Below are 21789 nucleotides of genomic sequence, written 5' to 3' on the forward strand. Positions count from 1 at the left end.
AGCTGAGGGCTGTCCCTGGTGTAAGGAGGGGGATGTGGCTGGTCTGCGATCTCATAGCCTACCTGTGAGGATTTGGGGGTTTGCCTTTCCCTTCCAGGGGTATGGGCGGAGGAGGCTGCTCCTCGAGGCTGGCTGAGCGTGCTTTGCAGAGGGGCGAGCATCTCTGAGGGGATGATTTCCTGAGTTTCTGCTGAGGGAAGGGAGCTCCCTTCCCAATGTGTTAGCAGCTCAGGACATGTGTGTGCAATAACCCTGGAAGTCCCTCCTGCTATCTGCCTGCTGTGTGTTCTGTGTGATCTCCTGTTTGGCAAGTCTTCCCAAACACCAGTTTCTTGAATTTTCCTTGAACTGAGGAGCACGATGACCACAGCAGTGAGGAGGTTGTGGCTTCTCTCATCTCCTGCACGCATAAATCTGGATATCTGCTGCATAGTGTGAGCGTTGGCTAATCTCAGCAGGCGCTTGCTGCAAAGCGCTTGCTGATTCCAGGGCCTTTGGCATGGTGTGTGTCCAGGTCTCTTGCAGAGCCCAGGGTTGGAACACAGAAACTTGGGGAGTTTCACCAGACCTTGTTCTTCCTCCCCTACATCCTGCCTTCTCCCTCCGGTGAATGTTTTCACTGGGGCTGTAGGCACTGCTGGGGGGGAGGGAGGAGTTGGATGAGGCAGAGTGATTGAAGAGTTGCTTAAAGATACTTGCATCTTCATCGGATGCATTTTTTGTTACAATTTTGAAGCCTTCTACTGACTGGAAAGCAGGTTTTGGTGTCTTCACTTTGGTTTGACTCTACCGTCCCACTGTCGCAGCCTGGCTGTTAACTTTGCTAAGATAAAGCATAAAACCAGCCGCCTGGGTTGGTGCCTGCAGGCCTTTTTTTTCTGTGGCTTTGGCTCGATGTTACAGTGGCTTAAATTTCTTCAGAGCAAAATCATGCAGCGGGATAAAGCCTGTTCAGGAAAGTTTTGTGTCACTAACCCAGTGACTTGCACCCCTTCACAAGGACGTAGCATGGGGCTGCTGCTGTTTGTATCTCTGTGCCTGGGGTACACCGCTGCTGGATGTCTCTGGACACCTTTTCTCCCCTTCCTCCCATAAACCTTGGTGTAGAGAGTTGCTCTTTGGGGATTTTCCTGCCTCCTGCGTGTGCACAGGAAGAGTGAATGTGACAACCGATTTTGGAGACAGGGCAGTACGTTCTCCCACGCACTTCTTATAGCTTTCTGGAGAGCCTAAGGCTGATTCTTTCTTTTGACATCCCCCTTTTTTTCCCCCTTTCTGCTCACCTTAGCATTCCTCTCACAAACTCAGGTGAATTTATTCCCTGAAGTCAAGCAAGACAGCACCTCTGGTGCCTGTGGTATAAATAGAAATCTGATGTTTGCAGCTTCTCCACACCCACAAAATGTGGTGTTCACCCCTTTGCATCCCTGTGAAACGCCAGCAGTGGAAGGAGGATGGAGCCTTGGCCGTGTTGTCACCTACCTGGACACTTAGCTAAAATCTGGTCCAAGGTTTGCCGAGGCAGAAGCTTGGCCATTGCAGCAGCAGATGCCATTCCATTGAATTTCTGAATAAAATGTCACTGTGTGTTGGCACAGTAAAAGGCATGTTGCTTCTTGTAGGCCGGCCAGCAAGGACAATATTTCTGGCCGGGTACTGTGCAATTAAAAAGCAACCCCGTGCTTTATGTTCACGGTACCTGGCTCACCGGTCTGCCTCCTCTCAAGCCAATCTGTCGGTCTGGCAGGGCTGGCACCGAGGTTGATTTGCTCCAAGAGACAAACAGAGCCAAGCGGAGGCTTAAATGGACAGCCCACGGAGGGCTTTTCCCTTGAGTGTCTTCTGCTGATGCTATGTGCTAACATCTGCTGAGGCTTGTATTCCTGAGCTGCTGCTGCTGCTCCTTTTCAATGTTTCTTTGTATGTAACAGGGGGAAAGGGGACGCGCTTTGTCAGCTGGGGGTTTTGCAGGGAGCTGCACTTTCCTTGGTTCCCCCCATGGCAGGGAGGAGGCTCCCAGAGCATCCCTGTTTGGAAGGGGACACTCCTGTGGGGGAATTTCACCTTGGGGGAAATGCAGAGCAAGCCTGAAAAGAAACCCGGAAGTAGAGCCTGAGGTTCCTGGAGGCAGGAGTGAAACCCATGTCTGTTTTCAGAGCAAAAGAATGGCAACACCACCTTGTTGAGCAACAAGTGTCTAATGCGGACTGAATTGGTCCTTCCCTCCCGCTCTCTTTTTATCTTTCTGGTGCTCAAATGTATACTGATATACTTGTTTCCCTCTCTACCCTTTGGGAAATAAAACAAAAGACCAATGAGTGCCTGTTGGGAAGCTGTCCCTTAGCAGCGTCTCAGGTTCAGATCTGCTTTTTTGGAGTTTTCAGACGGCCACGTGCAATTGCACGCTCTCTGGCTTTGCTTCTGGGCTTGCAAAAGGTGAGGTTCAGCCAAATGAAAATGTGCTGCAGTCAGAGATGCACTGCAAGTCGTCTTCTGTGTGTTGATTTATTTTCCTTCTCTTTCGCAGGGCAACTTGTACATTTCCTCTCTGCTGTTTCCTAAAGAAGACAAATACATCTTTTTTTTTTCTTTCTGTAAGTTGTAAACTTCTGGAAATGTTTTTGTTTTGCTTGGAGGTAAGTAAAAATTGCTACATTAATTTTAAGTCTGTTGTTGAATAATAAGTGCCTGGAGGTTTGTTTTTTGCCTAGTAGGTTAGTGCCTGATGAGATTTAAAAAATGACCAAGACACAAAACCCTGAGAGCAAGAATTCATAGAGAAGAGATTAAAAAAATAATAATAACGAGAATGGAATTACCTTTCAATTTATTATTTTTTTTCTCCTTAATATTATCTCAGTCCAAAAGTGTCCCAGAATTTGGATTGTCATGAATACTGGTGTTCTCTCAGCAGCACTTCCAAGGGCAAATATCCCCAGACATGCTGAATAACAAATGTTGCTCCCTTCTTTCAGAGGAAATCTTGTGCAGTGCCATGAAACAGTCGCTTGTGCCACGTTCTCTGCTCCACCATCTAGTAATCCGGAGTGTGATTTGCCAAGTAAAGCATCACAAAGTCTACACCCGGGACACAAAACACTACAAAATGTGCATCCCCCATGGTGGAGTATAGATCCTTTTCTTAGGGAAGGCCAGGGGGCCTTGCAGGGACATTTGGTTGAACCTCAGATACCGAGAGTGTCCAAACTCCCCTGACCTAGCCTCTATAAAATGATCTTGTGTTACGCTTCCAAGCACTGAGCTTTGTGGGGTGCCCAAAGAGCCGTTTGCATAACCACCTTTATGTTTCTGTAATGGTACTGATTATAAAATGGTTCCTTTATGTGATGAGTGAGGCTGATGTTTGGAAAGAAATATGTAGAAGAAGCTGCTGGGAAGTTTCAAGTTTAGAAAAGAATTCCTTTATATAAAAACGCATTTTTATGGTGTTTGTTCTTAAGTGGATCTGATCTTGTGAGATAAAGAAGAGACTTGCTTTTGAAGCAGAAAGTGAAACAAATATGCAAATAAGTAATTAATGAAGAAGCAAGCACACAATTAAAAACCCCCACAACTCCAGCAAGTGTGTTCACGAGAGCATTATATTAACACTGGTAAAACGAAGTGCTGAGAGAGGCCCCAGATAGTAGGTGTATTTTGAAATCTAAGCCCGTGGCTCTTTTGGTTGCCAGTAAATGCAGATTCCATGCATGCAGGGCTCTAATGGCAAGGCTCTGCACTGAGCAAAATGTCATCTCCAGCTTGATCTCCTCAGCCCTTGTTTGCTGGGGCTGGGGACCCAGAGGGTCTCTGGGGACACTGATGTTAGCACAAATGCTCACAATTGTTCCCAGTTAAGTGGATTTCTCTTTACTCAGGTCTCTTTGATCCTTCAGAAAAATATCAACAGCAATTTAGACGTTTGTGGCACATGTAATACATTTAAACTGTTATGCTGCTATGTCGTGCCTGGAAATAACATGTAGCGTATTTGTAAACAGCAGATTGTGGTATTGGCATTTTGTTTCAGCTCTTGTGAGCCGCGTCCTTTCCAAATCAAACTTGGGGGAATAATGTGTAATAAGAGCACAAAAAACAGAAACAACTGCCATATCTTGGGAGCAGCACCATGTATGTTCTCTGCAATCAAAAGGATCCCTGCCACTGTCAAAGGTACGATGAAATGGGCTTTGGGGCTTTTAAGGTTGGAGAAGGGAATTTCTGATCGCTTGTTTGCTGCCACAGGGCTGCTGCTTGTCCCCAGAGGAGGCGATGGCTGCGCACCGTTGAGAGAAGGCTGCACGAAGACATCTTCAGATGTGGGAATTCAGCTGGATAGCAGCGGCAGAGGTGACTGCACCCACCCTGTACAGTGCTGCTTGCAGGGCCTTGGCCACGCAGGCAGCGCTCCTGAACCCTTTTGCAGTTGCTCACATGAGGCCAGGTCAAGTGGGCTGCTGCCAGCAGCTGCACAGCTCCCGGGGAGCAGTATCGCACCAGGGGCTTGCTCTCCAGGGTGTTGCTAGTGTTTGGACGAGAAACCGCTGAAAGAAGTTGGCAGGAAGGATAGGGATGTGAAGATACAGGTGACTCCTGTCCTTCAGCTCAAATAAAAGCAGTGCTGTGGACTGCTAATAAATGCCCTGCTGCCAAGTGTAACTTGGATGTGAATTAAAACTAGGTTCTTGATGGTTTGTAATCACATAAGATCTCTCGACAGCTTCTGAAAGTGTGTAGCTCTAACCCCAGTGTCCTGGCCACTTTCCAGCTCCTATAATTACCGTCTGTCTTTCCTGCCCCTTCCCTCTTCCACCCCTGTAGTTTCAATTAGATAAGTTGTTCTTCACTTCTCTCCAGAATAATGCATGTGCCTGTGTTCTCCCGACAGAGAAAGTCTCCAACACCCACTATGGTTTTTTATCTAGACATCATTTGTTTTACGTTGTAGTTTTATTATCTAATTAGTGTTATCACGTGAGCATACCTGATGCAACCTGCCTAGTGCTGGGGCCTGAAGCTTTGCAGGGAGTGCAGCTTACAGTTTATTATATTCTAAACTCTGAACTCAGTGAATTATTTAGACTTGTACCAGGCTTCCCAGTAGCTATATCTGTCGGGAGGAAGTTGGTTAACTCATTTGTATGTGATAATACAAATATCAGAACCTAGAGTCCTTAATGACTCATTTCTGGCCACTGTGGTTTTTTGCACAGCATTTTAAAATGTGCCCTGGGATGCTGAAACAGCATTTCTGTAACTGGAGCTGATGGCAAGCAACAGCACGTGGCGTTGGCCGAGCCCTGGTCTGAAGGTGAAGGCTGCAGAGGAGCCTGGGTGGTGACACGGGACGGAAAGAAGCCGGGCTCTGCAGCGGGAGGCTGTGAAGTCTTTAAATGGCTTTGCAGGCTTTTTCCTGCTGTGCTGTGGCAGTGCCCCTCAAAAGCAACCCGAGCAGCTGGCTGGATGCGGTTGCAGAGGCATTTCTATTGCTTTTTAAACTCAGATGAGATTTTTTCAGTTGAGCAAGGAAAGCAGGTCCTTTACCCGGATGGGAGCTGCGAGCAGATGGACAATGACTTTGCATGAGCCACTCCGTTGTCGGAGCAGCGATCCTCATTGACAGAGAAGTTAATAAACAGCAGCAGAGTATTCCACAATAGGCATCTCCAGTCCACTGCCTGCAACTGGTTGTAATTCAGCTCAGGACCTCACAAAATCTTGTGTTTCCCAACCTGTCATTTGAATGTGTCAGCTGGAATTAAATCAGGTCTAGTTCAGATGTGGTAGAATTGATCTTTGCTTTCTGTACTTAACTGGGATTAGCCCAGGACTGTAAGTTTTTGGAAACAGCCTATGCAGCTACAGAACGCTAATAGTGTGGTATGTGGATTTGCTGTATGGAATGTGCACAAGGTGTGGTATAAGTAAGAGATGACCGCATACAGTGCTGGAAGAAAATAAACGGAGAAGAATAAATTGTCTTCAGAATCTTGTAAGAATATACTGTTTGCTTAAGGAGGAGAGTTTAATTAAACTCTAGGGGTGAAATACATTCCAGGGGAGAAGGCCAGCCTTCGTATGAATCAGAGTTGCACATTAACCTGGTTCTTCTGGTTGGTACTTGGAGGTCCTTGGAGGGTGTTTGCTTCTCTTGTCACTGGGGAACAAATCAGCACGCCTTGATGTGGGCAGAGGGGAGATGATTTTTTGGACTTTGGGTGCTTTTCTGCCCTTTACCCCCTCTCCTGCTCCTTTCCGAGCCCAAACCCCACAAGATCAGTTCATTACCCAGTTGCTGCTGATCCTCTCTTTCCCCTTTCTGTTGCTCAGGAGAGCTGGGAGCCCCACTCCTGCCTGCTGGGAGCTTGTGGGTTGCTGGCAGCCCCAGGGGGACACAGCACCGTGCTTGGAGGGAGGAGATGCAGAGGCAGCACACACAAGTGGCTGAGCCCCACAGTGGATTGGAGCAAGAGACTTACCTGTCCCCCCAGCTATGCAGCGCACGTGTCGGTTTGGGGATCGATCCCTTGAAAGAAGGTAGGAAGAACCGTAGTTCATACACTGTAGAGAGCAGCATCTGCTGTGTTGCAAAGTACTCTCTGTTTTGACGAGAGCCCATAGAAACACTGGAATAAAACCATTAGGAGGTTGTGTCTGCTTCCTGCCTCGCTGTCTGCACTGTCTGTTGCAGGTGTAATGAAAGCACATGTGGTCCATTGGGCATCTTTCTGCTCCTGGGGGAACTGTGCAGGCTGTGATGTGCATTAATCTGATAAAAATTAGAGTGGGGCAAATCTTGAGCTATTCCAGAGCCAATTATGGAAAATGGTACGCACTTACTCAGATCTGCTTCCTGTGGTTTTTCAGAGAAGTGTCTTAGCAACACTTGAACACAGCTGCATGAGCAATGCAACTACTGTACGTTTAGTGTAGGTGGAAGGAGACTATTCTGCTTCAGAAGTGGTTAAACAAATAAAGTACTTAAGAAAAAGTTCTTAGCTCTGAGCAGTCTGGCTGGTAAAGCAGACAGTACCGGGGAAAGCAGTAGAACTGTGTTGGCAAAAAAATCATACTTGGAGATTGAAGCATTATCAGTGAGAACCCTCTGAGGGTGAGAGAACAAAAGCATTCTGACTAGCAACTGCTTCATTATAAAGAACCAAACCAGACCTTGAAATCCTGCTGGTTAGTACAGCATTAGTTACAATAAAGTTTGCGTGGTTCTAAAGTAGCTTGAAAGCAGCCTTAAAAAAAAAAAAAATCAGTGATAAGTTTTTTTGTGGCAGCCAGGTGTTTTTCTGACTCCTATTTTCCTGTGCTTTTGCAGCAAAATTAGCTTTTTATGCAAGTTCAAATAAACTCTGCGTGTGTGTACAGTGGCCGGACGCTGCAGATCTGGGACAAGCAGACTCGCTTGTTCCTGTACATCCTGCATGGGCAGGCTGTGCAGGAGAACTCTGGAGTCCTGGACAAGACTGACCCAGCATTCATCAGACACGTCTGGGCAAGTTTATTAAACCTATGCTGGTCTGAGCTGAAAAATCTCTGCAAGACCCTGTGTTGAGCAAATCCACCTTTAGTTCTCTCTGAGTAAAACCACTCCACAAACATGAGCAAAAATCCATATGTGTTACTTACAGCTGACTTATCTTTTCATACAAAACATTTCAGTAAAAAGCAAAAAAAAAAAAAAAAAAAAAAAAAAGGCAAAAAAAAAGACCGGGCATTCTCTGTGCATGGGGGCTTTGCAGTGCAGCATGTGTGAAAACAACTGCACTGTTTGGCATTTCAGAGAATCAATAAGGCACATTATAGAAACTCTGAGCCAGGAGTGTTTCCCATCCTTTGTGTGTACTGGTAAGTCTGGGAACAGATCAATGAGTTTATACCAGTGCTCAACAATACCATGTATCTTTCTGAAGTAATTGGGCAATTCACAGAATGAAAAATGTCATCTGAGGGTGCTAATGTTCATTTCTGTAAGAGGAACATTTATCTGCTATTGCGGTGTTCTATGAAGACCAGGCAGTCACAGAGTCACAGATGTCTTTTTTTTTTTTTTTTTTTTTGAGGTAGTTCACTTCCTTTTAAGGTTGCAAGTGAAAAACAGACTACTTTGTGACTGTTGAATACTCTGGTGCTTACAGTACAGGTGGAACAGGGAATGTCTTTATGCTTATTATTTCTGTCTGTCAGTGCTTAGCAGTAAGGCAAGTAAGGTTACAAGCAACTTGTGATGCATCTTAAGCTCTACACCAGCCCCCTTTTCCCCTGCCCTTTCCTCTGACCTGTGAATTACTGGACTTGTAAGGGGAGGAGGAGGAATGGGAAGGGCCTGTGCCCAAGATTTCCCCAAAGGTAACGCGTTTGGCCCAGTTCTGGGCTTTGTGAGCCAAAATGCTCTGTGTTGCACTGGAGAGGCTCTGCAATGTCACTACAGTTCAGCGGTTGGATGGGGAAGTCAGGGACGTTCCATAAGAGAACGCCGATGTCTTCAATCCTTCCATGCTCTTCTCTTACAGCATCCTATGCAAAATGTCTGCAACATGAGGATGTCACAGTGAAAACACAAGCATTGCCAGCGGAAACAGAGATCCACAAAGAATATTATTCATTGCACCATTGGGGAAATTAAATCAAATTAAGCCCTGTTTCATTTGTTGGGGTAGGAGATTATTCCTCATTGTGCCAGCAATTCTTTATTTCCCTCCGTGAGGAATTCATCCAAAGTCTAAATTTTGAATGGCTCCAAAATAAAATTAATTTAAGCTGTGCCAAACACTTACTGTCATTTCTTCCTTATCACTCAGAAGTGAATCCCTTTGTTTTTCTCATAACTTAGGAACTGCAGGAATTGTAACTAAAGTGAGGGGGTTTCCTGCTTTGTTATAACACCAATTTTACCTTGTATTTAAGATATTTGTTTTGACATCTGCTCCAAAAAAGTTAGTCATGAGCTCAGGAGAGCAAAGTGTTATTTCTTTCAACCTGGTTTAGTCCAAGGGGAAGAAATAGCCTCTCGTACACTGTATGCAGTGTAGAAGCAAAGAGCACAGTGGCTCCTGGCTGGTTTTGCTGAGGTTGCAGCAGGGTCTTGCTTATAGAGCAGAGCTGATGTTTATTGTTCAGCATTTTCCAGAGTGCTTAATCCATGGGTACCTCTTAAAACAGAGCTAAGAAAGGAGAGCGTCTGCGAGATGTAAGATAAGCTTGATGAAGAAGATCCTTTATTTTGGCCATAGACAAAGCAGTGCTGGCAGAAATGGTGCAAACCTGTCTGAAGTGCATCAGCCCCAGCTGGCACAAGGGAAGGGCAGATGTGCCAGGCGGTGTCTGACCTCGTTTCACAGGGGAGGCACCGTGCTGCCAAACTCAGGTTAGCACTAATGGTGATGCACAGGACGGAGGCAGCGATGCATCTTCTCCTGAGATGTCCTGGGCCTTTGCATTTCAGCTCAGGGGTTGCTGATGCTTGTGTTAATTTCCAGGGACAAGAGGGAGTCACAAAAGCCAATCTCCCCACGTGTCGCGGTGCCTGGTGTGCCGGGAAGTGTTCTGCTCAGCTGTTCGCTGACCTGCCCAGCGTGTGCCGCGCCATGAGGGCTGCTGTGTGCAGGTGGAAAGGTTTGCTCTTCTGATGTTTGCAGGGAAGGAAGGAAGTCAGTGGAGGTGAGTTTTCACAACAGCTGAACTTGCCTGGCAGCAGAACACACCAACCTGCACATGACACCTCATCCTGTGGTGCCAGTGCACCCTTACCAGCCCCTTAGCAGTACCGGCAGCACGTGAGGGAGCGTGCCTGGGAGCTCAGGCTGCACTCATCTCCTGGGTGCCTCCACTCACACTGCTCACTAGAATGTACTTGGAGTGCCTACGGACTGTTTTTGTCTAGTGGAGACCCATCTGCACAGGCAAGTATAGGGTGCAGGGATGTTCAGGTAACAGTTGGGAAATTACCTCCCTTTCAGTGCAGAGCAGAAAGGCTGGAAGGGAAGGAAGCCCTGCGGGGTAGTGGTCCTGCTCCAGCCTCCAGTACCTGCTCAGACCAAAGGAATAGGCGGTTTAATTTTCTGTCTAGTTGGTCAGCTTCAGGCACAGGGGACAGAGGGTAGACTGTGGAGAGAAGGCATCACTCAGCAGTTATTTTATTTAGCTAAAATTAGTCTTCTGCTTCCTCCTGCCTTCAGTTCCCCCCTCTCCCTGACTATAAGTTGGGGCTCTCTTTTCTTACCTTCCTCACAAACTGGGACATAAATTGTTTGAGCAGGAAGGAATTAGAGTGGGACAGATGGCACCACCTGCTGCCAGCGCTTTGCTCCTTGCAAGGCTTCCTAGCCACTGAGTCTGTTTCTGGCAAGAGACTGGGAGACATCATTTACACAGCCAGGTTTGTCTGCTTTCCTGAAGTCCACAGAAAGCAGCTGCTCTGTTCTTGTTCTCCTTCCTACTCTCTCCTCTAAACGGTCCCTTGTCCTATCCACCACTCATGGGCAGGATAACATCCTTTATTTCTTTAAGATTTTGTGGTCTTCAGTTTTTTTCTGTCATTTCTGCTTCTGCTTTCCAGCTTATGCTGCCTTTTTGGCTACCCCTTCCTCTACATGTGAGAGAAAGTCTTGGGATGGGACTATATTGGCTAGGTAGGGGGAGGATGCCAGCCTTGGGGGGAGAAGAGAGAATATACAAGGAAGGAGGAAAATTAAAGGGTTGGAAATCACTCTGGCCCCTTGGTCCTGTGAGTGTGACCTACATCTAGCAGTCCTGCAAAGGAGGCCAGGCCCTTGATGCGAAGATCACAGGGCTTCCTGCTGCAACTTACATATTCTGTAAAAATGAACAAAATCCTATACCCACAAACTGAATATGAGCAGTAGAGCATACTTGAGTTTTCTGAACCAGTCCATGCACTTAAAGATTTAGTCAACCTGATTATGATCAAGACACAATAAAAAAGCCAATTGCTCTTCAGAGAAATTAATTCAAGTGGAACTAAATGCACATGGGAAGGTCTTGCATGGGAAGCTCAGCAGATCCTCAGCAGGTGGAGACTTGCTTAGCTGAGCTGTACTCAGCAGAGTGACTCCAGCTGAAATCAAAGTGGGGATCTAGCTGTTGTGGCCCACTGAGCTCAAAGTACTTGACAGCTTGTGTGTGTATCAAGAGTCCCATCAAAGATGCTCTGTCAGACTGAAAGTCCAGAAGCACCTGGGGTTGATCAGGAAATGAATGGCAATATCACCCAAATGTACATGGGAGCAATAAGCTGTCAGCAACAAATGATATTTTTAATAATTACAAGTGGTGGCAGACTTTTTTTAACTTAAAAATGGCATCTGAAGCTTCTAAAATATAGAGAGGCATCTGTTGTTGGTGGAAATGTGTTTAAAAATATGGTGTTTTCTTTGCAGTGAGCAGAGTAATGGGTCTTGATGTAGCAGTGCTGAGTCTTTATGTTCCTTGCTTATGGAGCATTGAAGAGAAGAGTAATTTATCAAGATTATTATGTTAAGAGAACAGCAGCAGCACTTTGAAGGGAGGGCTTACTCACATAAATAGCCATGTAAAGAAATATTAATTCTAATGGATTTCCTGTGTGTGCCATATGGATGCAAGAATATTCATGAAGTGACTCACCTGATCGTCTTTATCCTGACTGCCTGCGGAGGAAGAAAAAGTTATAGGAGAAATGTAACTTTGTTTAAAGAAAAAAAAAAGAAACAAAAACATCTGAGGCTAAGGTAGGTAGCTTAAATGCTTTTTATCTTAAAAGCATAGATGCATCTTATTCCTGGTGGGCTCTGTTTTCTATATTTTCCCTAGAACTTTTTCTAATTAACATAATAACTGCCACTTCCCCCACTCTGTAAATTGCAGAAATCACCTACCTGGTGATTTCTGTCTATAATATAGTGATGTTCCTGGCAATTCCAGCTTCTTGTTACTAAAACTACTTTAAAAACCTTATGTATAAAATATATATATAAACTTATATATATAACCTGCAGCCTTTGTAAGCTAACTCCTCATTTTCTTCTGTGCTAGTGTCTTTCTGTCTGTGGGGATCTGAAAGAGCAGGCTGATGTCTGCAGTTGTATTACATTGTCACTAATCTGTCCCGCAGCTACAGGTCCTTTGCTTGGAGTCTGGAATCACAAAAGCATGTAACAAAGAAAGCTCTTTTTGCTTTCAGTGAGTTCGTTTTCACTGTGCTCTGGGTTATAGCTGCAGGCTGATTTACTTCTCCTCATCGCTCATAGACCTGGGACCCTTTTTCTTGGAAACTAACAGCCAATTTGGAAAAAATCCTGAGTGCAGATAAGCTTCTGTACAGTACCAGTTGTCTGGTCAGGCTGTGTTATATCAGTCTTGTTAAACTCCTCTGTATGCTCTTGTTCTGACACAGCATTTGCTTAGTCTTTGACCTATTAATTTAATCTAAAAATACCTATAGGTTCCTACCTGTGTAAACCTATGAAGAAATTGACGCAAAAAGACTTGTTTCTGAAGGCAGGAGAAGAAATGCTGTTTAGGTTGAATCCAAAACACAAAGTCCAACTTGAGTGAAACTGCAAATTGAAAAGCTAGGCAGTCCATCTGGAGGAGGCTGCCTGATGCATTCATTTCCCATTTCAACAGCTTTTTCCACCTGCTAATGATGCATTTGACTGTTAGAGGCTGCCCTGCTGATTGCACTGCTCCCAGGAGAGGGCAGTTCAGCTCTTTTTGATAGCAAGCGGCACTGAGCTGCTGGCATAGTAATTGTCAGCAAGTTTTGGGGTAATTATGACCAAGCCAGTAAGGGAGGCACGGGTCTGCATCCAGATGGCTGTTCAGAAGTGAGGGGCAGACAGAACGGGGCTGTTAGTTTGGAGGGAAGGGCATACATGCCCAACTGGAGCACAGCATTCATAGTTTTTGGCAGGTTGTTAATCTTGTGATCTTCCATGCTGTAGCTGAACTGCATGACTTCCGTCTTCACCCTCTTAAAGAAAAAACTTGATCACAGGCTCTGTATTTCATAGTCCTTTGCGCTGTCCTGCCTGGCAGGACCAAGGAAGCCATTGACCACTCTAAAGCAGTTTCTCGAGGAAGAATATCTGGGTGAGCAATGGGCTCACGCTCTCTGGGAGAAGGTGGAGGCTGTTGGTGGAGGCAGCTGTTGCAGTGGCTGTGGTTATTGTTGCTGCAGCAGAGATCACAGGGAAGAGATGCTACCTGTGCTTTTTTTCCCTGTTCAAAATACACACAAAAAAGTGAAATCTGCAGCCTCGGTAACCTCAGGGCCCAATCTTTCAATAGACCATCCGGCTTCTTTTTTTCGTTGAGCTGTAAGTGCAATTAGAAAATGATGAGTGTTAAAACAGGCCAGAACAGACAAATGTTTGCCAAGATCCTGCTGTAGAGCTTGAAAACTGTTTGTGCTCCTTTTCCACTTGGTATTTCACTGAATGCACGTGGGCATCTTCTTTAGACTAAACCTGTGATTTAACATGTGGTTCTCAGGAAAAGTTATTTTGTCATAGAGAAAACAGGCTGCCTCACTCCGTGACCTGTCACCAGAGTGATGATTGGATTTTATAAAATGTAGCATGTGCTTCAACTCATGTTTGACTACAGAAATTTCTCTGACCGCTGTGGTAAGGGCAGCACAATCCACTGCATGTGGCCCATGGTCATCTTCTGCTGTGGCCTTCAGCTAGAGTTGGTGAATGATGTGCCACTTTAGAAGAAAACATAAATAAGCATGAAACAAAGCATTAAGGTGGAAAAGTTGTATTAAACTCTAGATATTATTACTGTTATTAAAGCATTTCTCTCTTTCTCCTTGTTCTCTGTGCTCTCAGGAAGTCTGACTTATTACTGCATAAACCTTTTTTATTGCTGGAAGAAAAATTCAGATTTGTCTGAAATTTAACAAATACTACTTTTCATTAAGATGAAAGACAAAGCAGAAATGAATTTGGATCAAATCCACAACAGTCTGGAAAAAAAGTCTTTAGCACAGTATCTTTAACATCAGAGGAGCAAAGGAAATGAAGAGCTGGATGTATACAGGGCTGTGAGGGAGTGCAGGTACCCTTCTTCCTCAAACGCCATGCATCAGGGGTGACGGTCTTTGCCAAAGATGTGACAAAATTCCTACCTAAAAGGACCTCAGCATACAATGTTCGAGCCACCATGGTGGAGGCTGCAGGGTTGTTCAGTCTTTTATTAGTACAGTTCCAGTTTGCCTAAAGAACTTAAATATTTATGAGAGCAGACCTGATACAATGGTGTCCCAGCTTTAAGCAGATGCTCTAATCAGACCAGGGGGACTTTCTTTTCATTGCCAGCTCAGCAGCTATTAGTCTCTCTGACATACTAGATGAACTCCAGCCAGAGAGGCTGAGCCTTTTGTGCCACCTTGGAAGATAGACCCTGATGCTTTATTTCTTACTTCCCTGGCTGTTTTCCTCCTTCCCTGGAATGGCCTTTCTTGACATTAGGAGGAGTCATCTCCCTTTGGCTGGGCTAGGGAGATATTTTGGGGGAGAGTTGAGCCATTGCATTCCCATGCTTTTTCTTCTGCCTCTCCTACTCCTAGGTAATCCGATAACACCATGTCAGCAGGACTGAACATTTAGTTTTTATGTGTATAGCCTTCAAATGTTGGCAGTAGGTGATAATGAACTAATTTCCTATCTAGTTTTTGGTAATGATATTTGCATCTCTCAAACCTGATTTTTTTTTTTCCAAAGATTCGTTTAATGGCAGATAATAGAACAAGTTGTGGATAACCTTAGATAGCTGAGGTCTTTTAGAAACTGATAGAAAGTAAGCTGGCTTTCATTATGTTGGCGAGTGAGAGTAGAGGACCACACATGTTCATCTGATGTGCCTGATGTAAGGAGCAATAATCTGGGTGGCACGTGGAGAATTAGCAAAGTTCAAGGCATCTGAGCACAACAGGGATTCCTGCTTTCCATTTGACATTTGAAAAAGCAGTGATATACTGTTTAAGGTAATGAGCTCAGATATTGTTTCAGCAAGCCCTTGTCTAGGGTAATGCAGTAAAGTATATTTCAGTCAGTTTTGAAACTTGCTTGTGCACAGGCTGTATGAGCAAGTGGGACATGTGGGTTGCAGGAGGCTGTTGTAGGAGCTTCTGCTTGTTCAAACAAGCCCTGGATTACAAGGGGAAAGTGAAGAATCTATCCAAACGTTTCCATCTAACATATTTCACCCAGCCACCTGAGGACCTGAGTTTTTCTCAAATCCCAAAGATTGTGGTTTGCAGCCCCAGTGTAAACCCCATTACAGTAACGCTCATGGAGATTATGATGGAGCACGTGTGCTGTCTCTCATTACAGCGATTGTGTTAGAGCTGGCAGTATAACCTGGCAGTCTGGTGCAGTGTTGGTATGTAGGTATCAAGTGACACGTGAAATTGGCAGTAAACTTTATTAAGAGATTTAAATTGTTCTAGTCTCATCCAGGTAAAACCTCAGAAATTTATGGTGATAATTTTGCTCTTAATAAAGAACACTAAAACATTCTTTGCTTTCAAATGCTGAAACATCTTCAGTAACTAAAACTTCAGACTCTTCCCCAAGGCCACGTAACTCTTTGTTACTTTACACTTGGCTTAAATTACTCCAGTTAATATATCTTTGTCCTCTAACCTTTGCCAGAAAGGTCAAAATCATTTGTTAGCAAATGATAAACTCGTTTCCTACCCAAGGACTCTCAGGAGTACAATGATTTCTTCTACTTACAAATATATTTCTGACCAGCATGGGCAAACCTTGTAAAAGATTTTACTTTCTACCACCTGTTGTGGCCCGTGTACTAATCTACTTCTACAGGGACTGCTCATGAGCTGAAGAGAGTAACTTCTGCTACTATTTAAAAATAAATAGATAAATAAATTCAATTGTTAGATGCATTTCCATCTCCTGCTTAGATGTTCTGTGGGCCCTGTCAAATTACAGCATGTGAAAGGCCAAGATAAGCAGTTTCCAGTCCTGCACCAGTGACAGGTTTTCCGTGCATAAAACCCACAGTTTTCATGTCTTTTATCCTGCAGCTCTGCGTTAGAAACCTCCTTTCTGTTGGGGAGAGGACTCCTGCCTACCACATCAGCTGGGCTTTCACTCTCTGCTGTGGGAAGTCTAATCAGCACCAAAACCAACATCATTTTGAGATCATTTGTGAGTGTACAAAACATGTGTTTTGTGAGTTGGACTTACAATCACAAAATTATCTGGCTTCGTTTATGAAAAAATAGGAAGGAGCAATCAGAGAGCAGAGCAGCACTGCTGGAGCGCTTTGATGCAGCACCGGTGTGAGCAACAGGTAGAGGACGTGAGAGGAGGGAGGGGATGTTTCCCTGGCACAGCGCTGTGAGTGCTGCAGAACACGCTGGGAACTGTGCTCCTTCCAGCCCCTTCTCATCTGACAACAGAGCCCCTCTGTGAGTTCACAAGTCGCGGTTAAGATCATGTGTGCATGGCTTATTTTTGGGTGTTAGGATTGCTGTTTCCCAGCGCAGGTTTTCAGCGTAAGGAGGAGGTTCAGACCTTGCTGACAACCTGAACCTTGAAATGCTGCGATGGGTGGTTTCTCTTGGAAATCCCTCTGGATTTGTGAAAATCTTGCTGTGCCCTCAGGGGTGGGAAGTGTATGATTCTGGCTGTGAACTTATTGCTAAATGCACAACTGAAAGTTGCTTTTCCCTATGCAGGACACATTTATTTCATTTTGTTTGTTTTTCAGCTTTTGTTGCAGCAACTTTCTGAAGTCAGGCACAATCTCTACACAAAGCAAGGAAGAGAACATATTTAATTTGTTTTCCTTTTGATGTTATGCCCCTTTGGCATGGCTTTCTTCTACAACTGCAGTGATAACTAAGTAATTAATCTCGAGTGCAAATCAATAAGTGAGTCGTTTCATATCCGTTTCCTTTCATTTTGTTTTTCTTTGCTGGGCCACTTTTCTCCTGGCAGTCTAATCCCTCTGTCGGGTTGGAGGCTCAGCCCTGCCGAGCACTGCCTTTGGCTAATTTAGTCACTCACTCTTCCAGCAGCTTTTTCCTGCAACCTCTGTGCTATTTGAGAAGGGTTGGAGCAGTTGGCTGTTGTTCACATGTACTTAGGTTTAGCTGTGTGTATAAAGAGTTACATGATTGACCATTGCCTTTTATTTCCTAAATTGCACATTCCTCACTGGCTTGGGGAATGGTGATTGTCCTCTGATAGCCATGTTGTGTAATCAGCATTGTTTCCCCTGGGATCTCTGCTCCTTTGCTGCATGTGTTGGATGAATCAGGGAACAAATCCTGGCTGGGCGGTGAGTGGATGTTGTCTCTGCCAGATCGCTGCCTCCACTTTCAGAGCCCGGGGCTCTTGCAGCAAACATTTAGGAAGAGGTTCTGGATTCATGGCTAGTGATCACCCCATTGCGGTAGAATCTTGCTTTGTTACCTAGTTTTAATGGCATTTCACTGTTGTTTTTTTATTTTTTTTTCCTTCTCTCTCCTTTTACTAAATACGTTGTTTTCATCAAAAACGTGGAAACTTTCTATTTGGATATACTGCCAAAGTCTGAAACAGAGCACCTCTGAGATGTCAGTGAGAGTGTCTCTGCCTTCACGCCTGCAATGGCACAACAGAAGGGAAGTATTATCTGCTCTATTACCTAAAATACACAGCTTGCTCATAAAGGAGAATAATGACATGAAGTACAGAACTACGTTTCCTATAAAGCACTAGGTTAACATAGTGAGCTAGGAAAGTTTAGAAACAGTATTTCAAGTGGATTTTCCAAGATGTTCTGCTTTTGCTTAATGTTTTCTTGGAAGTTTAAAATATTCTTGTCGGTTTTGTCTTAATGGAATCCAGTTGTGGCACCAGCACTAAACAGGATCTCCTTTGCATTTTCTCCTGTTAATTTTCTCCTGTGCATCATTCAAACAATCCTTTGAGCTGCTCAGCAGAGCTGTTGCTTCTCCCTTTTTGTGGAGAGCACTACTACTGATGAGCAGTTTGTTCTGATTCCCCCAAAAGGATGGGGAATCCTTCTTCCAATTTAAATTAACAGCTGTTTTAATGAAGTAACTGAGCTATAATTAAAGCTGCCACTATTAGTCCCATGTCATTTCAGTTGCCCCTGACATGAAGCAGAGGTATACATTTTATCACTGTGACCTTCCAGCTGGTGAAACTGTCCAGTTCAGAGAACATCTCTACATGACTATCACATCAGCACTGAGCATTAATTGTTTATTATCTCTACAAAAAGACTTCATTAAAGTTTCCAGAGACAAAAATTTTCAAACCTAAAATACACCTTACAATGCTTCAAGGCTTCCAGTGGACTCAGTGCAGCCGTGCTGTTCTTCTATCTGTGGTTTGGCATGTGCTGTGCTAAATATAGGGGAGTAAAACCTCTGTGGTAAAACATGGGCATTCTTTAGCAGTTTGTTTGCAATGAGAGAAAAAATAAAGCAAGGAAAACAAGTGATACTCCAGCAGAGCAGAGGGTATAGAGTGGGTGTGTTACTGCATGCGATTCAAACGTTCAGTATATGTGGTTTTCTGTAGGAAAGACTGCTGATGGATGCACTCTTAGTTTGCTATTTTTAACTCATGGATGTATGTCAAATTGTTGAGAAAACAATAAGAAAGCTGTGCTGAACTAAAGAGCATAACCAAGAGGGAATAAACAACTTCAACCGTTTGAAGTTACCTGATGCTGTGACTAGCAAAAATCTGAAGGTATTAATCACTTACTCACTTAATCACATTAACCACTTAAATCTTACTCCTCAGTAAGAGCTGCTTCAGTGGACCCAGACTGTGGGTAATTTGTGGGGACCTTTTAGGGGGATGGGTTATTAGAAACCCCCCTAGCTTACTTTATGGACACCTGGACAAAAACACTGCTTTAATCACTTCTGGAGCAATCTCTGTGGGAAAAGGAAGGTGACACTGAATGAGATAAACAGGTATATCTGAAAGGGAGTTCTACGTGCACAGAAAATCTGCCTGGCACTGCCTGCCAGCAGGAGCTAAGGGTGTGCCTAGCATTGCTCTGTGTCCTGCTGTACTACTCCTACTGCCCCATGTGGCGTGGGAGTGCCACCATTTGTCTGTCCCAGTTTGGAACTTGCAAAGAAAGGCTTTATTTAGCTTCGGCATAGCAATTTCCTCTTAGCTTGGGATTGATTTGCAGCCAGGCTCTTGGAATAGCAGCACGGCCGGTTGGCATCGACACTGCAGGTGATGGATGTGGCACGTAAAGTTCAGCGCTGCTCTTCCAGGCCCTCTCCCCTTTTGGTGCTAACAGGAGGCTGAATGCCAAAATGTGGAGCAGGACGACTGCACTTGTGAGCAGGGCCACTGAAATCAGCATTCCTCCGCAGCAGGAACCTGCTGAAGCCTGTGCCACTGGGCTTTGAGCATTGGCAATGAACACTTTATTCCATGTTACACTTTCAAGCTCTCTGATTCAATTGTGAGTTCTAGTCATAGATTTAAAACACCCTCAGGACTTCTAGAAAAAAATCAGGTGTGAAATTTGAGCTAAAATGTTGACAATGGATGCTGCTGTTCTCCATGAGAATACTTAGCATCCCATGTGGAGGTTTTGCATTGTCACTGTTCCCTGTTTGGGACCAATTATTGCTGGGCAGGGGAGAAAGATTGTGCAAGATTTCAATGTAATAGCCATTTTTAGGATGCTTTTGTAGTGATCTTTTGTAGCTAGTAGTCTGCTAAACTGTTTACCTCCTGGAGACCATTTAGATGAAAGGCCAAAGGCAGTTTTAAGTCTAGCAAAAGCAAATTCTCAAGAAGATCCTCCTCCTCTTCTTATTGTCACCTCATTTATCACCTATTTCTCACCCATTTTTATGGATGTAATCCTCATAATTATCGGAGCAGGTGAGATCAAATTCAACCTTAGCATTTCTTCTGTGATATGAAAACTTCTTTCTTCTTCAGGCAGTTTTCCTTCTCCAACCTCAGCTTGAAGAGCGCTCATAAGGATAATGCTATCTCATAAAACTAAAATCCATGCAAATAGTGTTTTTTTTGGTTAGTAATTCACTATTTTGATTGACATTCTGTCTGGGTTTTGGTGGAGGGAGGGATCTGCTCCAAGGAAATCAGTCTATACTTTTTTAATAGCTTAGCACTAAGAAATAAACTTGAAATATTAAAAACCACTAAAAAACCTTGAAATATTAAAAATATAATTTAATATAGTCTGTAGCATGACTTGAGGCATCAGGGCTTTTGAAAAAGTTTATTGTTTGGTTTTGTGGTCAGAAACTCAGAAGTACTCAGCGTGTATACATGGAGCTCTTTCAAAATCTGTTCACAATTATGAGTACAAGCTCTTTTGCAATTTGAGCTGAGGTCCTTTGTTTTAGGTTTAAAATGTAATTGTACTCAGGCTGAGAGGACCAGGATAGAAATCTAGATTTTGCTGTTGAGCACATCCTGTGCTGGACTTCGTTGCCAGCAGCAGTGACAGGAACTCTTGTTCACCCTGTGTCTCTGTACAGGATGCACATCCTTGTGAATAAAATTCAAGATTGGAAAAATGCCAAGTGCCATGTAATTTGGGCTATTTTGGATCAAAGTACAGATCAGGTCCAGACTGCGAGGCCACTCAGGACTCTGCTTGTCCTGCCCACTGCCTGGAAAGGAGTGCATTGCCTGGCTGCAGTGCTCATCTCACTTGTTTTTGTGTAAGTAAAAGACAGTAATAGCAGGTTACTGCTATAAGATTTGACTTTTTGCTGTTCCCCTGGCTGGTGCCATTTCCTCTCTTTTGACAGCCGGTAGCTACAGGCATCAAGAGTACCACGAGCATCCTCCGTCATTTGGAAATTGCAGACTGGGGGTTATGCAATGCTTGCACACTTGCTCGTGTATGCAAAATTCATGCAACCCAGTGTAGCTCTGTTTTTCTTGCCAAATCCAAAAGACATGCACCAGAGAAATAGGCCTGGTTTGTTTTTCTTCATACCAAGTACTTTCAAAGTGCTAAGTGATTCCAGAACCTTTAAAAAACAAAACAAACAAAAAAAAAACAAACACAGAAGTCTCAGATACTTTTCCAAAGTTTCCAAGAAGCAGCATAAAATTGTGCCAGCAGAGACATGTAGAGATGTTGGAAAGCACTGTTTTGGGGGCAAGTCATTGTTTAATGAAGATGTTCTGTAACTTGACTCTCAGGAAGGTGCTCCAGATTTCACGGTACCCTTGGCCATTTTTTTAAGAATACGTACCATTAGTTCATCTTAACACTGTCCAGCATAACCATGTTGTCTTACCATGTTTCATTATTTTGAAAAGGATGGATAGAAGTTATCACTTGGATATGGTAAATACATGTTAAGGAGTAGAGAACAATCAGAATTTACTTATATTGCATAGTATGAGATGCTAAGTTCATTTTGCATATTCTCTTGAGAAAGATTTCTGAACATTATAGAAAGTTTAGAAAATGGAGTATAAAGGAATTAACAACCCTAAACTGACTTGGTGTGTATCCCCAGAAAATGAGGCTCTTTGTGTCAAGATGGGTACCAGAACGGAAGCACCTGCTCCTTCTTTAAAATCTTTTTTTAAAGAGAGAATGTGATCTTGGTGCTTTCCCAGTGCTGTGTGACTGAACTCAGAAGCCAGGCAGAATCTGGTCTTCAGATGCACATACCCTTTATCTTGTATAAAGAGTCAGGATAGCTTTAACCACCCAGAGAATGACTGGGCTGGGATAACCAGAGTGTATCAAGAAAGA

At 44.1% G+C, this 21789-nt stretch overlaps 1 long non-coding RNA gene across 1 annotated transcript in view; it reads left to right on the forward strand.

Moving 5' to 3' along the window:
* LOC126913432 (uncharacterized) overlaps positions 1-2636 on the forward strand; it is a 30312-nt gene extending 27676 nt beyond the window's left edge. Inside the window, exon 3 of the long non-coding RNA XR_007708712.1 lies at positions 2528-2636. This is a non-coding gene — a long non-coding RNA (uncharacterized LOC126913432). The remainder of the gene's footprint in view (positions 1-2527) is intronic.
* The last annotated feature ends 19153 nt before the right edge of the window (positions 2637-21789 follow it).

Source organism: Cygnus atratus, chromosome 10, assembly GCF_013377495.2.
Source record: "Cygnus atratus isolate AKBS03 ecotype Queensland, Australia chromosome 10, CAtr_DNAZoo_HiC_assembly, whole genome shotgun sequence".
Taxonomy (NCBI): domain Eukaryota; kingdom Metazoa; phylum Chordata; class Aves; order Anseriformes; family Anatidae; genus Cygnus; species Cygnus atratus.